At 44.8% G+C, this 27699-nt stretch overlaps 1 protein-coding gene across 1 annotated transcript in view; it reads left to right on the plus strand.

Annotated features, from left to right (window-relative positions):
• TBC1D5 (TBC1 domain family member 5) overlaps positions 1-27699 on the plus strand; it is a gene marked incomplete in the record, with an annotated part of 601299 nt that overhangs the window by 389467 nt on the left and 184133 nt on the right.

The raw sequence follows: 27699 nt of genomic DNA on the forward strand, positions 1-27699 counted from the left end.
TCACACACCTTCATCAGGGCTCTTGTAAACAGACGCCATTTAAAAAAAAAATCATGGGCCAAATTCCCGGTTGTGAGGGGCTTCAGTATTGAGTGAGCCACCAAGCCTGACGCACGCAGCATGAGCTCACAGCACTGCTGTTCAGCTTGTGACCACAGCATCACCTAAAAATGCCATATTATACATGTTCATGCTATTATTTTGCAATGATATTATTACAGAAGACCCCTGACTGTGATAAAAATTGACCAGGATTCTGATAATAGCAGGATTGTTGTGATAATTAGCGCTGTAGTGGGAGGAGTAATCTTGGTGGGGAGGGTGGTAGCATTGTCTGCTGACTGTGTGTGACCACTTTTTACTGTCTGGATTCACTGTACCAGCTTAGTTGTTCGCTATGGTAAACAAAACATGCAGATACTTAAATATAACGTTTGTATATAAAAGGAAAAACAGTATGGTGGGAGGAGAATGGTGGCGAGTCAGGTGAGGTGAGGGAGGGAGGGAGTGGCAGCCAGTGGCGGGCTGCCACTGGCTGCCACTCAGCATACCAACTTAGTGGTTCGTTATGGTGAACACGAATGTAGATACTTATATATAACATGTATATACAGTGTAATAACAGCAAAAGGAGTGCGGGGAAGAAGCCATTTTGGTGATGGGTGTGGCAACATCTGCATGATTTGTCATGTTGGTAGGGGTAGCCACTATGCTCTTTGGGCATTATACCAGCTTAGTTGAACAGTTATGGTGAACAAAACATGTAGATACTTGTATACAATGTCTGTATATAGGGTAATAACACCACAAACAGCTGTATTGTCATACAACAAGATGTCTCAGGGGCTTGCTAATAATGCCTTTTTAATACCGAAAATGAAGCAATGAAAATGAAGCAATATTTTGCAAGAACAAGTAGCAGAAAATCATCCATCACAGCCATACCCAGCATGAGCACAGCAGTATCCAGCACGAGCACGGCCGAACCCAGCACAAGCACAGCCGTACCCAGCATGAGCACAGCTGTACCCAGCACGAGCACAGCAGTACCCAGCATGAGCACAGCTGTACCCAGCACGAGCACAGCAGTACCCAGCATGAGCACAGCTGTACCTAGCACAAGCACAGCCATACCCAGCACGAGCACAGCTGTACCCAGCACGAGCACAGCCATATCCAGTATGAGCACAGCAGTAGCTAGCACCAGTGCAATAGTAGCCAGCACCAGCTCAGAAGCAACTGAAGCAAACACAGCAGCAGCAAGCACCAGCAAAGCTGATGCAAACATCTAAGAACATCATGTGTGGAGTGTACAATTAGAATATGTTAAAATTAAGTACATAGTGTTAGTGTTCAAACTAAGGTTGCAGTATAGTAATTTTAGTGTAAATAGCTTTCATAAACTGTATTATAGTACTCAACATACAGCAGAACAAATTATCAATACAGTGCTAATGGCATAATACAGTACAGTACTGTAGACACGCGATTATCCGGAATCCGACCATCCGGAAAACGCCCTTATCCAGCTAAAATCGTGGCTGGATGAAGTTATCTCACTATCCGGCCAAAATGTCCATGGGAGACAGAAAAGCGGCCTAACACTCGTTATACACCACCACCAGGAAGGGAAGGAGTCACCTCTCACTGCTGCTCACTTCCTTTGTCCCACCCACATTCACTTTCCCACCCTCCCTCCCTCCCTCCCTCCCCAAGAGATCCTTCTGTAGGTGGCGGTAGATTGCCAGCCTGGAGAATTTCCATCTAATACAATAAAGCATTCATGAAACAAGTATTTTCATAACTTTTTATTATCCTAATAATATTGCTAAGCAAAATCTGTAACCAAAAATATATATGATCATGTATAAATTCTGGATGATCATGTACATCCAGAATTTAAGAAACAATTCTGGCTACCAGTGACAAGTATAGGGTTATCTGAGTGAGCCCGTCCCTCCCCCCACCATCGACACACCTCCCCTACCCGCCCCACATCCCATACACACACTGCTTAAAGGTCATAGTTCAACTGTCCATAATTCCCTTCCTAAGGAAAGGAGGGAGGGAGTCGATCAGGAAGGGAAGGGAAAGAGGGAGGGAGTCAATCAGGAAGGGAAGGGAAGGAGGGAGGGAGTCGATGAGGGAGGGAGGGAATCAGTCAGGGAAGGAGGGAGGGAGTCAGAGAGGGAGGGAGGGAGGGAGGGAGGGAGGGAGGGTGGGAGGGAGGGAGTCGGTTAGGAAGGGAAGGGAAGGAGGGGAGGGAGGGAGTCAGTCAGGAAGGGAAGGGAAGGAGGGGAGGGAGGGAGTCGGTCAGGGATGGAGGGAAGGAGGGAGGGAGTCGGTCAGGGATGGAGGGAGGGAGTCTGTCAGGGATGGAGGGAAGAGGAGGGAGGGAGTCGGTCAGGGATGGAGGGAAGGAGGGAGGGAGTCGGTGAGGGAAGGAGGAAGGGAGTCGGTGAGGGAAGGAGGGAGGGAGTCGGTGAGGGAAGGAGGGAGGGAGTCGGTCAGGGATGGAGGGAAGGAGGGAGGGAAGGAGGGAGGGAGTCGGTCAGGGATGGAGGGAAGGAGGGAGGGAGTCGGTCATTGTCGGTCAGGGAGGGAGTCAGTCAGGGAGGGACGGAATCGGTTAGGAAGGGAAGGGAAGGAGGAAGGAAGTCGATCAGGGAGGGAGAGAGGGAGGGAGGGAATTGGGTCAGGAAGGGAAGGGAAGGAGGGAGGGAGGGAGTCGGTCAGGAAGGGAAGGAAAGGAGGGAGGGAGGGAGTTGGTCAGGGAGGGAGGGAGGGAGGGAGTTGGTCAGGGAGGGAGGGAGGGAGCGAGTTGGTCAGGGAGGGAGGGAGGGAGGGAGGGAGTCGGTCAGGGAGGGAGGGAGTCGGTCAGGGAGGGAGGGAGTCGGTCAGGGAGGGAGGGAGTTGGTCAGGGAGGGAGGGAGGGAGGGAGGGAGGGAGTGAGTCAGTCAGGGAGGGAGGGAGTTGGTCAGGGAGGGAGGGAGGGAGGGAGGGAGGGAGGGAGGGAGGGAGGAAGTCAGTCAGGGAGGGAGGGAGTTGGTCAGGGAGGGAAGGAGGGAGGGAGGGAGTCGGTCAGGGAGTGAGGGAGGGAGTCGGTCAGGGAGTGAGGGAGGGAGTCGGTCAGGGAGTGAGAGAGGGAGTCGGTCAGGGAGTGAGGGAGGGAGTCGGTCAGGGAGTGAGAGAGGGAGTCGGTCAGGGAGGGAGGGAGGGAGTCAGGGAGGGAGGGAGGGAGAAGTGTTGAGTATGTGGGGTAACAGATGTGACTTGCTTAAGCCTACCAAGGAGGGTGGCGTTGTAAGAATTATATTCTTATTGCTGTGGAGAGCTTGTTACGAATATTAAATAACACACTATAATATTTGAACAGAACAGTACAGTATTTGGTTTGCTATTTATTCATTTAAATATTTACAAGAAAATAAAATGGGATTTAACGGAACTTGAGGCGCATATGTTAAAGTCACCGTACAGCGTGTCAGCCTCCACGTGTTGACACACGTGGTAAGAGAGCCTGAAGGTAACACCTGAAGGTAAGAGAGTTAATATTTGAAAACCCTGGAGATATTGACATAATGGCATTGCAGATCTGGAATCAGGATGATAAGCTGATAATTTTAAATGCCTACAGCCCACCAGCAAGCAACACATGGACAAGGGAAGAACTGGATGACAAACGAGAGGGCCTCATAATGGTCATGAGAGATATTATTGTACAAGCAGATTAGGATAAATCACGACTGTTGATACTGAGGGACTTCAACTTTAAAGCAACAGACTGGAAGGCCTATGAAGCAAGAACGGAGGTCTTTTGGACATGCAGATTTGTGAACCTCATTCTGGAGACATTCTTGTATCAACACATAAAGCAGGCCACAAGAATGAGGGAAGGAGATGTACCGTCAGTACTGGATCTAGTATTCACCAGGAAAGAAGAAGAGATATTTGACATCCAGTACCTTCCTCCCCTGGGAAAGAGTGATGGTGACGATTTTATTCCTAATATTCCTCACTTTGACGATAAAGATGTAGGGATTACAAACCTTTTCCCTAATCAAGGTGAGGACATGGCTGAGATGGAATATTTTACAGCATTCTATGATGAACCACTCATGGAATACATTGTACACCAAACGAACCTGCATGCTGCTTACCTGATTGAGAGGGAAATCACAGAATTTTCACGACTGCAGCGTTGGAAAAATACCACAGTGGCGGAAATGTATGTGTTTTTGGCACTCTGTTTGTTGATGAAGCACTGTCACAAACATGCAATAAATGACTATTGGAGCAAGGACAAGACAATACCAACACCTTTATTCGGGAAATATATGTCACGAGACAGGTTTCAGATACTCCTCAGGTGTCTACATTTTGGAAGTGTTCAGGACCGAACACCTGATGATAGACTGTGGCGAGTGAGGCACTACATGAACGATGTTATTGGAAAATTCAGAGATTTTTACGTACCAGCACAGAAGCTGGTGGTTGATGAATCTCTCATACTTTTCAAGGGACGTGTTCCATTCAAACAGTACATTCCCTCAAAACGAAACCGATTTGGCCTGAAATTTTTTGTTCTTTGTGATTGTGAGACAGGATACGTGTTACACATGATTCTGTACTCGGCTAGTGATGTAGACATTCCCGGTAACGACGAACATGGATTCTCGAGGAGTGTAGTGAAGACCATCATGGCTCCGTGGATGAACAAGGGACACATTTTATACACAGATAATTACTATACAAGTCCCTTGCTAGCTCGGTTCTTGCTAGAAAATAGAACCGGATTTTTGGTACAGTAAAGCCACAACGAAGGGAAATGCCTGTGTTTGACAACGACATTGCAGTTAGTGAGTGTCAGAGAAGGAAAAGTGATAACATTCTGTCAGTTCGGTGGAAAGACAAAAGAGAGGTGAACTTGTTGACAACAATTCATGATGGAACAATGGTGAACAGTGGGAAAGTGAGCCATAAAACAAACGCACCACTATATAACCCAGACTGTGTTTTAGACTATAATATCAACATGCGGTTGATTGATAAATCAGACATGATGATTGGCACTGCAGAGTGTGTGTGGAAGACATGTAGGTGGACGAAAAAAGTGTTCTTCCATCTTGTGGACATGAGCATGCTGAACTGTTTCAACATGTACCTTGTGAGAACTGGACGTAAGCCCACTTTCCGTGACTTTGTATTTGATGCTGCAATACAGTTATTAGGAAAGTTTGCAAAAGATGTCCCAGGTATTCAGCGGTCCATCATAAACCCACTGTTGCAGCATGCTGGTACTCCACGCCTCGCTCACACTGAAGGCTTCCTAGCACACAAACTTAAGTATTTGCCACCTGGTGTGAAGCGTGCAATAGCCCGTGATTGCTTGGTGTGTAAAACAACGACACGTAGAGACAAGAAACGGAAGCTTGTGCAAACATGGTGTGAAACGTGTGGTATCCCATTATGTGCTGTCGACTGCTTCAATGACTACCACAGTCTAGAAATCTTCTAAGTGTGCTTCAAAGTGTGTATAGCGTGTGCGAGTGTGTAAATATGTAAACATATAAGCAGATAGCGTGTGCGTGTGTGTAAATATATACAAATATAAGCAGAACATACAATATAATAGACTGTAATGACATATTATATTGCCGTAATTGAAAACATTTGTGTGCGCCTGTGTATACTCAAATATGCAACAATTATTGATACAAAATATGTTCAAACAGTATTTGAAACACAATTAGTGAAAAAAATTTAGATAAAATGCGCTTAGACATTGTAAATAAATAGCGCGAAAATATATTTGTGGCAACTCTGGCTGTTTGAGGACCGCGCGCAACACCTCCCGGGCGTGTACTGCATGAGCGAACATGCAGATTGTGACGTCATCACCGAGCTTCTCGGCTCTATTGCAACAAAAGTAAGTACAATAGAATTTTTTTTTTATTTTTCCCGTGATCAGTGAACAGAACTTAACAGATTAGCAAAAAAAAAAAATTTTTTTTTTTTTTCAAAATGACATGCGCCTGTGTGGATGGCAGGATATTAGACCCCGAGCATGTTAAGGGTTAAATAGGGAGATAGAAGAAATCGACTGGAAATTGAAACACTCATATCAAACTGAAGAAAGGCAGTTAGAACAGAAAGCAATTCAGGAAATAAAGAAAAATCCAAAATACTTTTTCACATATGCAAAATCAAAAGCAAAAACCACTGCTAGTATTGGACCTATTCGTACGAGTGAAGGTTCATACACGGAGGATGACAAAGAAATTAGTGAAATCCTAAAAAAGCAGTATGAGGACATGTTTAGCACTCCAATAAACAACATGAAAGTGGAAGATCCAGACAATTTCTTTATGTGTGATATCCAAACCCCTTGTAAATATAACTGATATCAACACGAGCGCACTAGATTTTGAAAGAGAAATCGAAAACATGCCTATGCACTCAGCTCCATGTGCAGATTCATGGGATTCAATATTTATAAAGAAATGCAAGGTGCCAGTAGCACAGGCACTCAGTATAGTGTGGAGGAAGAACTTGGACACGGGGGGAAATACAAGATGCACTTAAGTAGCAGACATAGCCCCTCTACACAAGGGAGGTAGCAAAGCATTGGCAAAGAATTATAGACAGTTTCACTAATGTCCTACATAATAAAAGTATTTGAGAGAGTGATTAGGAGTCGGGTCACCAAATTCATGGAGACCAATGACTTTCACAACCCAGGCCAACATGGATTTCATGCGGGAAGATCGTGCCTCTCACAGCTACATGATTACTATGACAAAGTCACTGAGGCATTAGAAGAAAAAGAGAATGCTGATGTCCTATACATAGACTTCGCAAAGGCTTTCGATAAATGTGACCATCGAGTGATAGCACACAAAATGAGGTCAATGGGAATAACCGGTAAAGTAGGATGCTGAATACTCAGTTTTCTGTCAAACAGGACACAACGAGTAACAGTCAATCAAGTAAAATCGAGTCCAAGCGCAGTTAAAGCTCTGTACCTCTGGGTACAGTCCTTGCACCACAGCTTTTCCTTATTCTCATATCAGATATAGACAAAAACACAAGTCACAGCTTCGTATCATCCTTTGCAGATGACACAAAAATCAGCATGAAAATTACCTTGGCTGAAGACATTGAAAAACTTCAAGCAGATATTAATAAAGTTTTCGACTGGGCAACAGAAAATAACATGATGTTTAACAGTGATAAATTCCAGGTACTCAAGTACGGTAAAAATGAGGACCTTAAACATAATACAGGGTACAAAACACAATCAAATGTGCCCATAGTAGGAAAGCAGCATGTAAAGGATTTGGGAATAATGATGTCCGACGACCTAAAGTTTAGAGAGCATAACCAAGCAAATATTGCCTCAGCCAGAAAAATGATTGGATGGTTTATGAGAACTTTCAAATCCAGGGATCCCATCACAATGGTTGTACTATACAAATCACTTGAATTATCCCATCTTGAGTACTGCTCAGTACTCACTTCCCCCTTCAGAGCAGGAGAGATTGCTTAAATAGAGGGAATACAGAGAACATATACGGCATACACAGACACAATAAAGCACCTAAATTATTGGGATCATCTCAAAGTTCTCGAAATGTACTCACTAGAAAGAAGATGAGAGAGATATCAAATAATATACACATGGAAGATACTGGAGGGCCAAGTACCAAATCTATTCAGTAAAATAACAACATACTGGAGTGAACGATATGGAAGAAAAGGCAGAATAGAACTAGTGAAGAGCATCAATAGGCACAATCAGAGAACACTGTATAAACATCAGAAGTCCACGGTTGCTCAACATCCTCCCAGCAAGTATAAGAAATATTGCCGGAACAACTGTGAACATCTTCAAGAGAAAACTAGATCATTTTCTCCAAAGAGTACCGGACCAACCGGGCTGTGGTGGATAAGTGGGCCTGCGGTCCGCTGCTAGCAACAGCCTGGTGGACCAAACTCTCACAAGTCATCTTCTTCAAGAGAAAACTGGACATCTGGAACTGGAACACTGGAATAAATGTGGACGTTTTAAAGAGAAAACTAGACTGTTTTCTAAGAGAAGTTCCGGATCAGCCGGGCTGTGGTGGGTATGTGGGCCTCCAAGCAACAGCCTGGTGGACCAAACTCTCACAAGTTGAGCCTGGCCTCGGGCCGGGCTTGGAGAGTAGAAAAACTCCCAGAACCCCATCAAGCAGGTATCAAGTCAAGCTTGGCCTCGGGCCGGGCTTGGGAAGAACTCCCAGAATTCCTTTCAACCAGGACGCCAGTCCGAAACCCAGATCCTCCATATCTTCCTCGAGCCAGTCCGAAGACAGCTCCAGCAGGGAAAAGAAGTGCAAGACTGAAGCCAAATGCCCACGGGCATGCAAATCCTCAGCTACCAGGGATGCCAAAAGGGAGGGAACCTGCATGTGAAGCTGCAGGTTCCAAAACGGCCGACATCATGAGGAACCACAGGCGAACAAGCACGCATTAAGGTGCTCCAACTCACCCCCGTCGGGTAAACCTGAACGACCGTAGTCAACTCCCTCTATTCAGGCATGTAGGTAGAAGGGAAGGGAATTGAAATGGAGGGAAGTCACCTTCCCTCCACTCAAGGGAAGATGACCCTAGGCACATGCAGCCCCAGTACTTCTAGAATTACACTTGGCTCATACACCACCACACCACAGCACAACACCACAAAGTACAGCACTGCTCAAGGATTGGCGCCAGAGTCGATTGACCGCTACCCAACACAATAGCCTCAGAACTGGGGTTGGGTAGCTAGGGCAGGAGGTCTGGGGCTCCCCCTTCCCCATCCCGGGGAGGGGTGAGCTGCGCAAACAGCAGCGCGGCGGCTGTGGGGATTTCATGCTTGTTTGCTTGTTATCTGATTTGGGAGTTCTGCCTGCTCATTTGGCTTTTGGTTTAAGATTTTTAACCACCTGTAGTTTGTTTTGGGATTCCTACTTTTCTGGGTACCTGACCTGGTAGATGGCAGACATGGACTGCTTCCAACTACACGGGGGTGTCTATAGGCTCCTCGTGCCTCTCTGAAGGGGCCAGGTTCTGGTGCTGGTTCCTGGTAGGCTAAGAACTCCATCGATTGACTGTTGCCACGGTCTAATATATACACATCAGTCCAGTATAGCTCCAAGGAGCTGTAGGGGATCTCCACAGAAAATTTTGTTGGAATTTTTTTTGTGTGTTGTCAGCTATTAATAGCTGCGCTGCCTGGGGGTTAATCTAATTTACTCTTAGTTAAAAATACCAGTTTGTTTAATTTTTGTTAATTTTTTCTTTCATTTGGTAAGTATTGCAAGTACTGTATGTTGAACTTTAGTACATGTTTATACTTTGAGTGCGTGTAAAGTTTTCCTGTGCATTTTTATGTGGGGTAGCATCCCTGAACCCCACAAGGACAGAGAGCGTGTAGACTTCACACGCAGTGTGGTGTGTGCTTGTGATGTGTCCACCTCACTGTGTGAGGTTATTTACTTCAATTATATATATGTGTAACTGGAATACTGTTATTAACCCTCAAACCTCTAGGGGCCCAAATGGAATTCACACCCACAGGCGCAACAAAAAAAAAAATCCTAAAAATTCTTTCGTCTTATAGAAGTGTTCATTTTTGTTCCCTGATCACGGAAAAAATAACAAAAAAATCATAGGTGGCATATTTTAGCTGCAATAGGGTAGGGAAGTGTGGAAAAAAAAGGAGCGTTGGCAGAGCCTTCGCCAGACGAGGTCTACTCCGCCCGAGCTGTCAGACGGCAGTTGCCACAAATATATTATTACCTAATTATTTCAATGTCTCTGATTGATTTTTTCTTAGTTTTTTTGCAGTAATATTATTCCATACAGTGAATTGTGGTATATTTATACAGAGCACCACTTGGTTTCTGAACTTTAGTTATCCGAAACTTCCAGTTTCTCGATTAGGGTTGGGGAGTCATGCTACCCGAAGAAAGTTCGGGTAGGAAGGAGTCCGCCAAGCGTCACGCCGACCTGTGGTGGTGGGTGGGAGATGGTCCAGTTTGCCCACTGTTACTTCACAGATTCACGGACTATTATTCCTATTATTTTGAATTGTCATAAGGCTGGAAATGTTCATTCTGTCCTTTTGTTTTACATATCTGCACAATCAAGAAACATCTGTGCACCATGTCGGCTCCAAATGCACGCATTGCGTCAGTGATGGCTGACCGGTGGATGGATGGGGGAGCTTAGGTGAGAGGCAGTATTAGCGAGAGGGGGAGAATCAGTGAGAGAGGGGGAGAATTAGTCAGAAAGAGAGGGAGGGGGAGGTAGGGAGAGATGCTAGGAGGTAGGCAGGAAAGGAGGGAAGTAGTGAGAATTAGGGAGGGAGGGAAAGACAGGCAGGCTGGCTGGCAAGCAGGCAGGCTGGCAGGCAGGCAGGCTAGCTGGCTGGCTGGCTGGCAGGCAGCCAGGCAGGCAGGCAGGCAGGCAGGCAGGCAGGCAGGCAGGCAGGCAGGCAGGCTGGCTGGCAGGCTGGCAGGCTGGCAGGCTAACTGGCAGGCAGGCAGGCAGGCTGGGAAGGTGGCAGGCTGGAACGCAGGGAGGGAGACCGCGTGACCTTGAAGAGAGAGTATGGGATGTAGGGGTGGGGGGGGAGAGACAGGCTCACTCCCGAAGATAAGCCTAACACTCGACCCATTAGCATGATGGCAAGAGGGAGGCAGGCTGGATAGCAGGCTGGCTGGCAGGCAGGATAGCAGGCTGGCTGGCAGGCAGAGGGAGAGGCTTTCAGGCAGGCTGGCTGGCTGGCAAGCAGGCTGGCTGGCTGGCAGGCAGGCAGGCAGGCAGGCAGGCAGGCTGGCAGGCTGGCTGGCAGGCTGGCTGGCTGGCAGGCTGGCTGGCAGGCTGGCTGGCAGGCTGGCTGGCTGGCATGCTGGCTGGCATGCTGGCTGGCATGGCATGGCTGGCAGGCTGGCTGGCTGGCAGGCTGGCTGGCAGGCTGGCTGGCTGGCAGGCTGGCTGGCAGGCTGGCTGGCAGGCTGGCTGGCAGGCTGGTTGGCTGGCTGGCTGGCTGGCTGGCAGGCTGGCTGGCAGGATGTGCCTACAGGCTGGCTGGCAGCATGTGCCTGCAGGCTGGCAGGCAGGCTGGCTGGCAGGTTGGCTGGCAGGCAGGCTGGCAGGCAGGCTGGCTGGCAGGCTGGCTGGCTGGCTGGCTGGCTGGCTGGCTGGCAGGCAGGCAGGCAGGCAGGCAGGCTGGCTGGCAGGCAGGCAGGCAGGCTGGCTGGCTGGCTGGCAGGATGATCCTGCAGGCTGGCAGGAAACATCCTCAACATCCAGAGGATGTTTGCCAGACGTCTTAATAATCAGCTAGGAACAATTAAGGACTGTTATAAAGCGGATCAGGACTTCACTTATTGGTAAGTATAAACAAAATACAGTCTCATTTATGCTATGAACCTGTCGAATTTTTCCCCTAGAGTTTTTTCATAAATTTTTCGGAAACATTTCCTTTTACATTTCTAGTTTATTTTTTCCCTCTATTTCTCGTTTACGAACTTACATGTTAACCGACGGGTCTCGTCCCCAAGGGTTTCATAAACCAAGTGGTGCTCTGTATAATAAAATGTGTGAACCATCGCTGTACTCAAAATTATGGTGTGCATATTAGTGATTCAATTATGTTTATAAAACAATAAACAAATAGTTTTGCTGTTGTTACACTATATACACAGGTTATATATAAGTATCTGCATGTTTTGTTCACCATAACGAACTACTAAGTTGGTCTTGTGAGTCAAAAAGCAACGAGAAGTGACCGCCACACACCAGCGAGCCACTCACTGCCACTCCCTCCCTCAACACCACCTCACTCGCCCTCATTCTCCTCCCACAGTACTGTTTTTGCATTTATTCACTATACACAGACGTTATATATACGTATTTACATGTTTTGTTCACCATAACTGTACATCTAAGCTTGTATGGTGAGTAAAGGCACAAAGACGTAGCTACTCACACAGTCAGGTGATCGGCGGCCGCCCTCAAGGCCAGACACACTAATATTTCTCCTCCAAAAATATTGTGTGTGGTGTTATTATGCTATGTACACACATTATATATAAGTATCTACCTGTTTTATTCACCATACCTGTACAAATAAGCTGGTATGGTGCCCAAAGACCATAGTGGCCATCAGTAAACAACATGCCAAGTCTTGCAGACGACACTCCTCTCTCACCAAAATGGCGGCTCCCAACCTACTCCTCTCGCTGTTATCTCACACTATACACACGTTATATATAAGTATCTACATTTGTGTTCACCATGGCGAACCACTAAGCTGGTATGGTGAGTGCAGTCAATAAATGGTGGCCACCCACAGTCAGAAGACGACGCCACAACCCTCCCTCCACAGCCTTACTCCTCCCTCCATGGAGCACAGCGCTAAATATCACCACAATCCTGCTATTATCAGAATCCTGGTCAGTTTTATCACAGTCAGGGGGCTTCATTAATACTATCACTGCTAAATAATAGCAGTATCATATATATTACGGCATTTGTAGGCGATGCTGTGGTCACAAGCTGAACAGCGGTGGTGTGAGCTCGTGCTGCGTGTGCCAGCCTTGGTGGCTTGCTCAATACTGATGCTCTAACACCCAAGAATGTGTGCCTGGATTTTTTTTCTAGGTGGCATCTGGCAACTATCAGTCGTGGCTGTACTATAGCTGCCCCTATCCCAGGCAGAGCGTTTAAATTATAGCGCTAGACACGAAATCATATATATATGATGTGCGCGGTTTTGATTTTGTCACTGATATCATACATGTATGATTTGCGCGGTTTAAGGGTTAAACTGGTGAGTGAGAAGTTCTTCCTTGTTAAGTGTATTGTCCCATTTCCTGTGTATTTTAATAAATATAATGCACACACTGATTGTGGAGTTCCACCAATTAAAAAATATGGTACTGGCCCCACATGGTCACTATTTGTTTTTGAGATGTTTTTAAATGCATATTTGCTTAACATCCCTGTTTTAAAGTAACATACCTAAACTGTAAGTAAGAAAGTAAAGATCGGTTTTCGATAGTTCGTACTCTAAGGTATGGCTTAGAAGGTTCCTGGTAGGTTCCCTTACATCAGATCATCTGCAGTGTTATTAATCACTATGCTGTGCCGAGTTTATTGTAAAATTCCCGCTGTGCGCATGAAGTAAAGTGTTCCCAAAAAACCAGCGTTGAATGTAATGAAACACCATTTTCTGGGTGAGGCTTGGAGGCTCCCTGGAGCTTACCGGCCTAATGTATGCTATATTAGACCGGGACATTAGCTAAGGAGTTCAGACCTACCAGGGACCAGCGCCAGAACCTGGCCCCTTCAGAGAGGTTTCAGGGAGCAATGGCCCTGGAAAACCCCCTTGTGGATGGGGTTTTCCTTATCTGCCATCGACCGGGGTTAAGCACCCAGAAAGATAGGTATAACAAAACAAACCCCACATGGTAAAAAACTAAAACAAAAAACTGAACAGAGAAGTAGAAACTCCCTACAATTCCAAGGAAACAAGTAAACAAGTAAACATCACTCTTTACTGCCGCGCCAATCGTCCGCGCAGCCCTCCCCGCCCCGAGAGGTGAGGGCAGAGCCCCAGACCTTACTGTGCCGGCTGCATAGCATCAGTTCGGAAGCTAAGCTTCAACCAACGCGAAAAAACCGCCGACCGGTGGGAGGGAGGGTTCCCAGGGAGCCTCCGGGGCTCACCCAGAAAATGGCATTTCATTACATTCAATGCTGGTTTTCTGTGGGGAGCCCCTACGGCTCCCTGGAGCTTCGTACCCAAAGAGAATGAAAAGAAAAGGCGGCCCCACAAACTCCGCAACCTGAAGCCAAGACAACAGGCTGCAACATGCGACCCAAGGCAACAAGAATGCACAAGAGCAGACGCGCATAAAAAATGGGTGGCCAAGAACCTGTGACCCTCAAATCCCTGCGCCTGAAATGAGCCCTAGACGTCACCAACACAATAGCGAAAGCTGCAAACATCCGAACAGCACGGGCGCATTTACAGACCGCAGGCTGGAAGACTTAGAAACTCTGCGGACGACCTGGGAGACCCGAGCCCTGAAACAGGGAACGAGGGGAACCGGATCAACCCAAAGTGCATCCCCAGATATGGTACACAAGTAACGGCAAAAAAGCGCAACCAGACAACACAGGATGCACCCCCGGCCGAACTTCCCCCCAAAGAGGAAGAAGCCGTCCGCCGCCGCTACCAGAGGCTGGTCGACAACCAAAAGCGCCCACTAACTGCGGGACCATGCGAGAGTCAACAGAGCAAGCTGCTCCCCCAGTGCCCCGTCAACAGAGAAGGGAAAAGAGCCCCTTCTGAAAGAAAAAGTATTCATACACATATACACATATATACACATATATTATGTATATACACATACATAGATATACACATACACATATAAATACACGCACACACAAGGTGTGTTACACACACCTTGTGTGTGCTGGCAGCAGGGAAGTGTTACTGGCAGCAGGGAAGAGCCCCTCAATTATAGACCTGTATCATTGACAAGTGTAATAGTGAAAGTATTGGAAAAACTAATCAAAACTAAATGGGTAGAACACCTGGAGAGAAATGATATAATATCAGACAGACAGTATGGTTTTCGATCTGGAAGATCCTGTGTATCGAATTTACTCAGTTTCTATGATCGAGCCACAGAGATATTACAGGAAAGAGATGGTTGGGTTGACTGCATCTAACTGGACCTAAAAAAGGCTTTCGACAGAGTTCCACATAAGAGGTTGTTCTGGAAACTGGAAAATATTGGAGGGGTGACAGGTAAGCTTCTAACATGGATGAAAAATTTTCTGACTGATAGAAAAATGAGGGCAGTAATCAGAGGCAATGTATCGGAATGGAGAAATGTCACAAGTGGAGTACCACAGGGTTTAGTTCTTACACCAGTGATGTTTATTGTCTACATAAATGATCTACCAGTTGGTATACAGAATTATATGAACATGTTTGTTGATGATGCTAAGATAATAGGAAGGATAAGAAATTTAGATGATTGTCATGCCCTTCAAGAAGACCTGGACAAAATAAGTATATGGAGCACCACTTGGCAAATGGAATTTAATGTTAATAAATGTCATGTTATGGAATGTGGAATAGGAGAACATAGACCCCACACAACCTATATATTATGTGAGAAATCTTTAACCCTTAAAGTGCGCATCACGTCATATGACGTGCTGGACGTTGTACCAATAAACTGCGCATCACGTCATATGATGTGTTGGAGTACTACGCAAGATTTAAACAGCCCGCGGATACACGGGGTTCACCACACCTTCATCAGGGCTCTTGTAAACAGACGCCATTTTTAAAAAAATCGTGGGCTAAACTCCCGGGTGTTATTGGCCTCAGTATTGAGTGAGCAACCAAGCCTGACGCACGCAGCATGAGCTAACAGCACTGCTGTTCAGCTTGTGACCACAGCATCGCCTAAAAATTTACAGTCTCCGTGGTGTAGTGGTAAGACACTCGCCTGGCGTTCCGCGAGCGCTATGTCATGGGTTCGTATCCTGGCCGGGGAGGATTTACTGGGCGCAATTCCTTAACTGTAGCCTCTGTTTAACGCAACAGTAAAATGTGTACTTGGATGAAAAAACGATTCTTCGCGGCAGGGGATCGTATTCCAGGGACCTGCCCGAAACGCTACGCGTACTAGTGGCTGTACATGAATGTAACAACTCTTGTATATATCTCAAAAAAAAAAAAAAAAAAAAAAAAAAAAAAAATGCCAAATTATACTTGTTCATGCTATTATGTAGCGATGATATTATTACAGAAGACCCCTGACTGTGATAAAACTGACCAGGGTTCTGATAATAGCAGGATTGTGGTGATATTTAGCGCTGTGCGCCATGGAAGGAGGTGTAATGCTGTGGGAGGGAGGGTGGTGGCAATGTCTTTTGACTGTGTGTGGCCACCTTTTATTGACTGCACTCACCATACCAGCTTAGTGGTTCGCTATGGTGAACACAAATGTAGATACTTATATATAATGTGCGTATAGAGGGTATAAACAGCAAGAGAAGGTTTGGAGCCGCCATTTTGGTGAGGGCGGTGGCGTCGTCTGCACGACGCCACCGTGCAGACGACGGTGTTGTTTACTGGTTACCACGATGGTCTTTGGGCACCATACCAGTTTATTTGTACAAGTATGATGAATAAAACAGATAGATATTTATATATAATGTGTGTATATAGCGTAATAACACCACACAGTATTGTTGGAGGAGAAATATTAGTGCGTCTGGCCTTGAGGGCGGCCGCCGATCAGCTGACTGTGTGAGTAATTACCTAAGTGTAGTTACAGGATGAGAGCTACGCTCGTGGTGTCCCGTCTTCCCAGCACTCTTTGTCATATAACGCTTTGAAACTACTGACGGTCTTGGCCTCCACCACCTTCTCACTTAACTTGTTCCAACCATCTACCACTCTATTTGCGAAGGTGAATTTTCTTATATTTCTTCGGCATCTGTGTTTAGCTAGTTTAAATCTATGACCTATTGTTCTTGAAATTCCAGGTCTCAGGAAGTCTTCCCTGTCGATTTTATCAATTCCTGTTACTATTTTGTATGTAGTGATCATATCACCTCTTTTTCTTCTGTCTTCTAGTTTTGGCATATTTAATGCTTCTAACCTCTCCTCGTAGCTCTTGCCCTTCAGTTCTGGGAGCCACTTAGTAGCATGTCTTTGCACCTTTTCCAGTTTGTTGATGTGCTTCTTAAGATATGGGCACCACACAACAGCTGCATATTCTAGCTTTGGCCTAACAAAAGTCATGAACAATTTCTTTAGTATATCGCCATCCATGTATTTAAATGCAATTCTGAAGTTAGAAAGCATAGCATAGGCTCCTTGCACAATATTCTTTATGTGGTCCTCAGGTGATAGTTTTCTATCTAGAACCACTCCTAGATCTCTTTCTTTATCAGAATTCTTTAGAGATTTCTCACATAATATATAGGTTGTGTGGGGTCTATGTTCTCCTATTCCACATTCCATAACATGACATTTATTAACATTAAATTCCATTTGCCAAGTGGTGCTCCATATACTTATTTTGTCCAGGTCTTCTTGAAGGGCATGACAGTCATCTAAATTTCTTATCCTTCCTATTATCTTAGCATCATCAGCAAACATGTTCATATAATTCTGTATACCAACTGGTAGATCATTTATGTACACAATAAACATCACTGGTGCAAGAACTGAACCCTGTGGTACTCCACTTGTGACATTTCTCCATTCTGATACATTGCCTCTGATTACTGCCCTCATTTTTCTATCAGTCAGAAAATTTTTCATCCATGATAGAAGCTTACCTGTCACCCCTCCAATATTTTCCAGTTTCCAGAACAACCTCTTATGTGGAACTCTGTCGAAAGCCTTTTTTAGGTCCAGATAGATGCAGTCAACCCAACCATCTCTTTCCTGTAATATCTCTGTGGCTCGATCATAGAAACTGAGTAAATTCGATACACAGGATCTTCCAGATCGAAAACCATACTGTCTGTCTGATATTATATAATTTCTCTCTAGGTGTTCTACCCATTTAGTTTTGATTAGTTTTTCCAATACTTTCACTATTACACTTGTCAATGATACAGGTCTATAATTGAGGGGGTCTTCCCTGCTGCCACTTTTGTAGATTGGAACTGTTAGCCTGTTTCCACCCGTCTGCTACGATTCCTGTACACAGGGATGCCTGAAAGATCAGGTGAAGTGGAATGCTGAGCTCAGATGCACATTCTCTCAGAACCCATGGTGAAACACCATCTGGGCCAGCTGCTTTGTTCTTACCGAGCTCCTTGAGCATTTTTTCCACTTCGTCTCTAGACACCTCTATGTGTTCTATGTTGTTCTCTGGAATTCTTATTGTATCTGGTTCCCTAAAGATTTCATTTTGTAGAAACACACTTTGGAACTTTTCGTTTAGTGTTTCACACATTTCCTTTTCATCTTCCGTGAATCTATTTCCCATTTTCAACCTCTGAATATTATCCTTTACCTGCAATTTGTTGTTTATGAATTTATAGAATAGACCTGGTTCTGTTTTACATTTGTCCGCAATCCCTTTTTTAAAATTTCTTTCTGCCTCTCTCCTCACTGCCGTGTAGTTGTTTCTCGCATCTTTGTATCGCTGGTATGTTTGGGGGTTCGGCCTCTTCCTGTATTGATTCCATTTTTGTGTCTTTCGGTCTCTAGCCCTCTCGCAATTTCTATTGAACCAATCCTGTTTCCTAGTTCTGCATCTCTGTTTTGGTATAAATTTTTTTGTGCCTTTATCATATATTTCACAAAACTTGCCATACATCTCATTTACTTCCTTGCCTAGCATCAAGTCTGTCCAATTATACTCACTAAAAAAATTTCTAAGGTCACCATAATGTCCTCTCCTGAAGTCTGGTTTTTCAACTGCTTCAACCTCCTTATTTTCTTCCAGCTTATAACGCATTGCATACTTTATTCCCAAAAAGACATGGTCACTTTTACCCAAGGGAGGAAGGTACTGAATGTCAAATATCTCTTCCTCCTTCCTGGTAAATATCAAATCTAGCATGGAGGGAACGTCCCCTTCCCTCATCCTCGTAGCTTGTTTAACATGTTGATACAAGAATGTTTCCAGGATGAGGTCTACAAATTTACAGGTCCAAAAATCTTCTCTTTTAGCTTCATATGCTTCCCAGTCTATGGATTTCAAGTTGAAGTCACCGACTATCAACAGTCGTGATCTATCGTTATCCGCTCTCGCTATAATCTCTCTCATTATTGTTATAAGACCTTCACGTTTACTATCTAGCTCCTCCTTTGACCATGTGCTGCTTGGCGGTGGACTATATGCATTTATCATCATTAGTTTATCATCCTCATAGCAGATCTCTAGTGCTATTATGTCAACTTCTTGTGGATTGGCAGTCATTATTTCCTTCACCTTTAGGTGTTCTTTTACCAGCACAGCAACGCCACCGCCTTTCCTAATTTTTCTGTCCCGTCTCCAAATTGAGTAGCCCCTCGGGAATATGACCTCATTTAAAATTACATCTTCAAGTTTTGTCTCCGTGAGTGCAACAATGTCTGGTGTCTGCAGCTGTATTACATCACTTAACTCCAGTATCTTCGATCTCACTCCATCTATGTTGGTGTATGCAATCTTCAGGAACTTGTTCCCCCTCTCCTTATTCTTCACTCCCCCTCTCTCTATTGATTTTGTTGGTTTGCCTTTATGTACCACTTTACTGGTTTGCCTACCCCTATCACTTAGCCACATTTCTGTGCCTTTACTCACCATACAAGCTTAGATGTACAGTTATGGTGAACAAAACATGTAGATACTTATATATAACGTCTGTATATAGTGAATTATAGCAAAAACATTATTGTGGGAGGAGAATGAGGGTGAGTCAGATGACTGGAGGGAGGGCGGGAGTGGCTGGCTGGTACACGGCGGTCACTCCTCATTACTTTTTTACTCATAATAGCTACTTAGTGGTTCGTTATAGTGAACAAAACATGCAAATACTTATATATAACCTGTGCTTATAGTATAATAACCGACAAAGTATTTGTTCACTGATTGATGAACATAATTGAATCAACAATATGCACACCATATTTTTGAGTACACCAACGATTCACTCATTTTATTATATAAATATATCAAACTACACACTATTGAATAATATTACAGCAAAAAAAGTATGAAAAATCAATCAGAGACATTGAAATAATTCGGTAATTATCTCTTTGTGGCAACTCTGGCCTGACAGCTTGCGAGCAACAGACCGCCTGGGACGCACGCTGAGTCAGCGCCTATAATTTGCCAGACTTCCCCGCCCTATAGCGGGCAATATATGCCACTTACGATTTTTGTATTATTTTTACCGTGATCAGTGAACTCAAATTAACAGGTTAGAAAGAAAAAATATTTTTTTTTTTTTTTTCAAAATGACATGCGCCTGTGGGGATAGCAGGATATTAAACCCCGAGCATGTTAAGGGTTATAGAATTCTGATAAAGAAAGAGATCTAGGGGTGGTTCTAGATAGAAAACTATCACCTGAGGACCACATAAAGAATATTGTGCAAGGAGCCTATGCTATGCTTTGTAACTTCAGAATTGCATTTAAATACATGGATGGCGATATACTAAAGAAATTGTTCATAACTTTTGATAGGCCAAAGCTAGAATATGCAGCGGTTGTGTGGTGCCCATATCTCAAGAAGCACATCAACAAACTGGAAAAGGTGCAAAGACATGCTACTAAGTGGCTCCCAGAACTGAAGGGCAAGAGCTACGAGGAGAGGTTAGAGGCAGTAAATATGCCAAAACTAGAAGACAGAAGAAAAAGAGGTGATATGATCACTACATACAAAATATTAACAGGAATTGATAAAATCGACAGGGAAGATTTCCTGAGACCTGGAACTTCAAGAACAAGAGGTCATAGATTTAAACTAGCTAAACACAGATCCCGAAGAAATATAAGAAAATTCACCTTCGCAAATAGAGTGGTAGACGGTTGGAACAAGTTAAGTGAGAAGGTGGTGGAGGCCAAGACCGTCAGTAGTTTCAAAGCGTTATATGACAAAGAGTGCTGGGAAGACGGGACACCACGAGCGTAGCTCTCATCCTGTAACTACACTTAGGTAATTACACACGTGCGTATGCACATACACATGTGCACACACGCCAGTGTACACATGTACATGTGTGCACACACACATACACGTGAAAAGAAAATTACAAGCCGCAGAGAGCACCACGCCAGCCAGACGAAGAAGGCACAAAACTGCATCAAAAGGCCCACCTCGACAATAAAACCCCAAAGCCCCAGCACGACCACGACACGTGCTAAGACCCAAAAAGATCAGTCTGCAAGCTAGGAAGACCCCAGAACCCCAGAAGGCAGAACCGGGTCACACACGAGGAAACAAATTCCCCTGAACCCACATAGGGGGCCCAAGAGGAAGAAACCTCCAGAATGAAATCAAAGAACCCAAAGGAACCCTGAATCAAAGCCCAGGGGGAGCCCAAACCACCACATTTGCCGGCGGAGATACACCACAGAAAGGCAAAGCACAGCCCCAAGACAGAACCCCCAGGGAAACGGTCAAAACAGACCGAAAACTGAGGGACAAGGTGTGGGAGCAAGCATAACAGACAGGGACACTGAGCCCAAACCCTAGGGCCCAGACCCAAAACAGACAAAACGGAAAACCCGGTGTAAAATCAACACTCAAACATTCCCAGAGGAATAGAAAACGGGCAGAAAACACCAGAAAAGCAAAGAAACGACAACAGGAGAATAAAACCCCTGAAAAAGGTGAAAAAACTCACCCAAGACGCTCGCTCGCACACCCAGTCTCATGTAAACAAACAGCAACACTGCCCTGGTGGCCACACTGGGAAACCTGGCAGAAGAAATTAGCCACCAGAACAGAGGGGCTGTGACCAACACAAAAGATACGAAAACACGCCAGCAAAAGTGGGAAGCGAGCAGACTGGATGGGCGAAAAATTCTACCCAGAAGCAGAAGTCCCAGGCAGGGGGCAAACCGCCCCAGAACTGCTTGCAGGCATTCCCCACAGCCCCAGGAACCCGCAACAGAGGCCCCGGGGCAGAGTCGTCTTCCAAGCCTTCCGCCCTTAAAGAAAAGAAAGAGTCCATGGTAAAGGCAGCAAGAAAGGGCTGCTGGTAAGACCCAGAAGCCTTGGCAGGAGGAACAGGCTTGAAAACCTCTGTCCCCAGCCCGAACAGGGCAGCCCCCGAAACCCGCAGACGGTCCAGAGCCGGGAACAGGGAGGGAAAGGGGAGAACAGCACCTAACCGCAACGGGGCGGCCCCGGGGCATCCAAGTGGGAAACCATCCTAGCGTGTTGCAGCAACCTAACGAAGCTTGCAACACGGATGCCGCCTGTACTCTGAACAGTAATAACATCAGGAGAGTACTGGAGAACAAGCAGAGAATATCTCTCGCAAGACTCCGGGTCAAGGTGTCAGTGACCCAACAGGCAACATGACGGAGGTAAAAGTGGCGACTGTCACCCGGAGACATGGGCACAGCAATCAACGATCCCGTACAAGACGGGTTGGAACCCGGAAGACACATTCAATGGACCACCGAGCCCCGACAGGGGTTTCCAGGGCCCGTAGGATAACAACTACGAGAAGCTCGGGCAAGGTGTTGCTAACTGGTTAAGAAACCCAAAAATAACAAGGGGTAGAGGACAACACTGAAAACCCCTGCAACATGTACAATCACAGGGGCCTAGCAGAGGGCCACCAAACACTACCAGTAGAACTATAGCCACACTAGGCAGACCCCTACCAGGCAAATCGAAAATAAAAACAAAAGAAAACCCCCGCAAAAGTACACCATCTCCAGAGGCAACAGGAACCGGTCGCTGCTTAGGTGGCAGGTCGCGCAACACCTTGATGCCCTAACGAGCACAATACCAATCCTACCCAGGACCAAATAAGTGCCCCACGCCCCAGCTGGCCCCAGGGGCAAAGCAAATGATGAGCAGCAAGAACCTCTACGGGAATGGTTCCCGAACGCCCAGGGAAGATAACCCTGTTACGCAGGGGCAGTACTCACAGGGCTCTTAGGGAAGGAAGCCCCTAAGTGCATGCAGCCCTGATACTGATGAGGAACACCTGGCCACCACACAACACAACACACAGCAGTGAACGCCACACAAGGCAAACACCGCCTAGAAAACTGAGGCCAGAGAAGCATCTATCCCGGTTGACATTAGTTCACGAACTGATGCTAGGCAGCCAGCGCGGTGAGGTCCCCTCCCTCCCCTCTCGGGGTGGGGTGGGCTGCGCGGACAATTGGCGCGGGAGTAAAGTGTGATGTTTGCTTGTTTCCTTGGGATTGTAGGGAGTTTCTACCCCTTTATTCGATTTTTTGTTTTAGTTTTTTACCATGTGGGGTTTGTTTTGTTATGCCTACCTTTCTGGGTGCCTAACCCCGGTCGATGGCAGATAAGGAAAACCCCAACCACAAGGGGCTTTTCCAGGCCATTGCTCCCTGAAGCCTCTCTGAAGGGGCCAGGTTCTGGCGCTGATCTCTGGTAGGTCTGAACTCCTTAGCTAATGTTCTGGTCTAATATAACATACATTAGCCTGATAAGCTCCAGGGAGTCATAGGGGCTTCCCACAGAAAATTCTGTTTTCTTCTTAAAATGATAAATTCCCTTCCCTGAACATGTCTGTGTAAAAATAAATACCAAATTCCACTTACTTTGGCTGTGGAGACATGGACAAGGTGCACTGTGACGTCATCAGGGGCTGGTCACCCGTGCATGATACACCCAGACATGGTTGCGCAAGCCATTCAGGCACCGGGTGTTGCCACAAATATATTTTCAATTATTTGTTCTATGTATTTCCAATGTGGTTTTATTTGTTTTTTATCGTATATGATGCATATTTGTGTCCTTTACAATATATATGCAGTAGAGCATTCATAATGTTCCATGGAACTGTCATACATGTGTCAGTAATGTGTCTACAATAAATGTTTGTCGCAATATTACTTGTTAAAAATTCACTAAAATTACAATTTGTACAGTTTCACACACTATTTACACAGTAACACACTTTATTACACACTTAGTACAGTGGTACCTCGGAATACGAGTGTCCCTGTATACGAGTTTTTCGGAATACGAGCAGGATTTGCTCGGAAAATTTGCCTCGGTAGGCAAGGGTTGCTTTGGAACACGAGGGTGTTGAAACATGTACAGGCCGACTAGAGCGTGGTGACATGGCGATCGCGCCTCAGTTTACCAGTACCTTCCACCCAGTGACTATCCTGCCTGAATTCTCCACAAGGATTTATGTTTATTTTAGATTTATGAACAGCCACTAACACTGTTCATCTATGCTACTTGTATCAGATGCATCATCACTGAACGCAGAAAACGATTCATCTTTGTATCGTCTATATAAATTGGAGATAGCATAGATGGGCAAGGGTGGCGCTCAGAGCTACAACTGGATACGCTCGCTGTATTGTCCTCAGAGGTGTCGTATCACTTGCATCTGTCCTTTGTGTTAGGTCCTTATTGCGCCTAGCTTCACCAATATTATGTCCCTTATGTAATTCAAAGAATAAGGTTTGAATTTCACCGACCGAGTGCGATCTTTCAACACTGCGTCGGACAGGTGTTTGGGAGCCAGAGGCGCATGCGCCACCCATGGTTGCTCACTCAACACTAACCCAGCCAGCAGCCCTAGGGCATTCTAGGATTTTTTCAAAGATGGCTGCCTCTCATCGTGGCTGCCGTTCAATGATGGCTGGTCCTAAGAGCCCATTTTTATGCAATTATTTATTCCTATTTGGTCCTAAGATTTATTAATCGCATTGGACACTTGGATTTATTAATCGCAACGTTAGTAACAAGACACCTGGTGTGGTTCTCAAGCTATATCTTGCTCTAGTTAGGCCCCATTTAGATTATGCAGTTCAGTTTTGGTCGCCATATTATAGAATGGATATAAATTCACTTGAACGTGTCTAGCGTAGGATGACTAAGTTAATTCCCCAAATTAGAAATCTTTCATATGAAGAAAGATTAACAAAGCTTAAGTTGCATTCACTGGAAAGGCGAAGAGTTAGGGGTGACATGATAGAGGTTTACAAGTGGGTGAATGGACATAACAAAGGGGATATTAATAGGGTATTAAAAGTATCAACACAAGACAGAACACGAAACAATGGGTATAAATTGGATAAGTTTAGATTTAGGAAAGACTTGGGTAAATACTGGTTCAGTAACAGGGTTGTTGATTTGTGGAACCAATTACCGCGTAACGTGCTGGAGGTGGGGTCCCTCGATTGTTTCAAGCGCGGGTTGGACAAGTATATGAGTGGGATTGGGTGGTTATAAATAGGAGCTGCCTCGTATGGGCCAATAGGCTTTCTGCAGTTGCCTTTGTTCTTATGTTCTTATGTTCTTATTTTGTACACAACCAACCACGCACACGTTTAGAATGGGTACGAAAAAATCAAAAAGAGTTTTCTCGGTTGGCGCAGTTTCCCACCGACCGAGAATACTCGGTTGGTGCAGTTAAGTGTTTAAGTCTAGCCAGCCTATGGTCTCCCCATGATGTTCCCTCATCCTGAAGTCTCTTCTTTGTCCTGACTCCTACAGTTGTCCCTCCTCCCTGGTAGGTTTCCATATGTTTCTTCCTTCTCCGTGGGTAGTTAGCTAAAGTGGCCACAAGGGGGTATCTCCAAAAAACCATCATTGAATGTGAGCCCTGGTGGCTTCCAGACAATCCCTTTTCTTCCAGGTAGTTGGGTGGATCTTCTTTGTGCATCTGCTCCAGAACTGACATCTCAGACCCCAGGATATGGAGAGGCCCACCGCTTTTCCCCAAATGAGTGGCAAGATGGGGCAAATAAATTCACACTAGTTAGGCTAGGGAGCAGTGATCACTAGGGAGCAGTGATTGCTAGGGAGCAGTGATCACAAAGAAATCAGATTTAGCATAGAATGGAATAGACCAGTAGGAGAAAATTCTGTTAAAGTGCCAGATTTTCGAAAAGCTGATTTTAATAGCCTAAGAAATTTTTTGGGTCAAATTGATTGGAAAGTCTTGGGTATGGGGTGTGGGCCGGTCTTGGAGGGAGACATGAACCCAGCGATAGGTGACTTAAATGGGGATTTCGATGTGGATTCAATATATAACTTATTTAAGAATATTCTAAACAAAGCACAGGAACGTAGTATACCATACAAATTGAATAGATCGAATACTAATGACCCAAAGTGGATAACAAAGAATTTGAAGAACCTTATAGGTAAAAAGAGAGCTTGGTACAAAAGGATTAAAAATGGGGAGGTCACTTTAGAACAGGAATTCATACAACTGGTTAGAAATGTTAAAAAAGAGATAAGGAAAGCAAAAAGAAACTATGAAGTTCGCATAGCAGGGCAAGCAAAGACAAATCCTAAAGGGTTTTTTCAGTTATATCGTACTAAGACTAGGGAAAGGATAGGTCCATTAAAAACTGAGACAGGTCAAATAACAGATAGTGATGAAGAGATGAGTAGTATTTTTAATAAATATTTTGTATCTGTATTTACTAAAGAGGAACTTAACAATATGCCTTCAGCCGAACAAGTCTATGTGGGTGGGGACGAGGACAGGTTGACGAGTTTAGCAGTTACCAGGGAGGATGTTCTTAAACAAATAGTAAAACTCAAACCAAACAAATCCCCAGGGCCGGATGAAGTGTTTGCCAGGGTGCTTAAAGAATGCAAAGAGGAGCTTTGTGACCCACTGTCAACCATATTTAATAAATCAATAGAGTCAGGCAGAGTGCCAGAGTTTTGGAAAGTTGCTAATGTGATACCAGTTTTTAAGAAAGGAGATAGATCACTTGCGTCTAACTATCGACCAATTAGCCTAACGTCTATTGTGGGAAAGTTACTCGAATCTATAATAGCAAATAAAATTCGTCTTCATCTTGAAAAACATAAATTAATAATTGAGTCGCAACATGGTTTTATAAATGGCCGTTCATGTTTAACAAATTTGTTATCTTTTTATTCTAGCATTGTTGAGGCAGTTGATAGTGGTAAGGATTGCGATGTTGTATACCTTGACTTTAGCAAAGCTTTTGATACAGTGCCACATGAAAGACTGATTAAAAAGATAGAGTCTCATGGTATTGGGGGTGCTATATTAAGCTGGATTAGGGCATGGCTATACCAAAGGAAACAGAGAGTTAGTATAAATGGAATCAAGTCAGAGTGGGAAAATGTTGTAAGTGGAGTGCCTCAAGGCTCTGTCCTGGGACCTCTGTTGTTTATAATATATATAAATGATTTAGATTCAGGTTTGAGTAGCAACATTTGCAAATTTGCCGATGATACGAAAATCGGTAGGGAAATTAATTCGGAGGAGGACTCACTATCACTTCAAGTTGATCTAGATAGGGTTTTGAAATGGTCAAAGGATTGGCAGATGCAGTTTAATGCTGATAAATGTAAAGTTCTGAGGTTAGGTAATGATGATAGAGTTACAAGATACGAGCTAGATGGTGTTGTGATTGCGAAGTCGGATTGCGAAAGGGATCTGGGAGTTATGATTAGTAAGAATTTAAAACAAAAGGATCAATGCATAAATGTTCGTAATAAGGCAAATCGGACACTTGGATTTATTAATCGCAGCGTTAGTAACAAGACACCTGGTGTGGTTCTCAAGCTATATCTTGCTCTAGTTAGGCCCCATTTAGATTATGCAGTTCAGTTTTGGTCGCCATATTATAGAATGGATATAAATTCACTTGAACGTGTCCAGCGTAGGATGACTAAGTTAATTCCCCAAATTAGAAATCTTTCATATGAAGAAAGATTAACAAAGCTTAAGTTGCATTCACTGGAAAGGCGAAGAGTTAGGGGTGACATGATAGAGGTTTACAAGTGGATGAATGGACATAACCGGGGGGATATTAATAGGGTATTAAAAGTATCAACACAGGACAGAACACGAAACAATGGGTATAAATTGGATAAGTTTAGATTTAGGAAAGACTTGGGTAAATACTGGTTCAGTAACAGGGTTGTTGATTTGTGGAACCAATTGCC

This window comes from Procambarus clarkii, chromosome 11, assembly GCF_040958095.1.
Source record: "Procambarus clarkii isolate CNS0578487 chromosome 11, FALCON_Pclarkii_2.0, whole genome shotgun sequence".
NCBI classification, from domain to species: domain Eukaryota; kingdom Metazoa; phylum Arthropoda; class Malacostraca; order Decapoda; family Cambaridae; genus Procambarus; species Procambarus clarkii.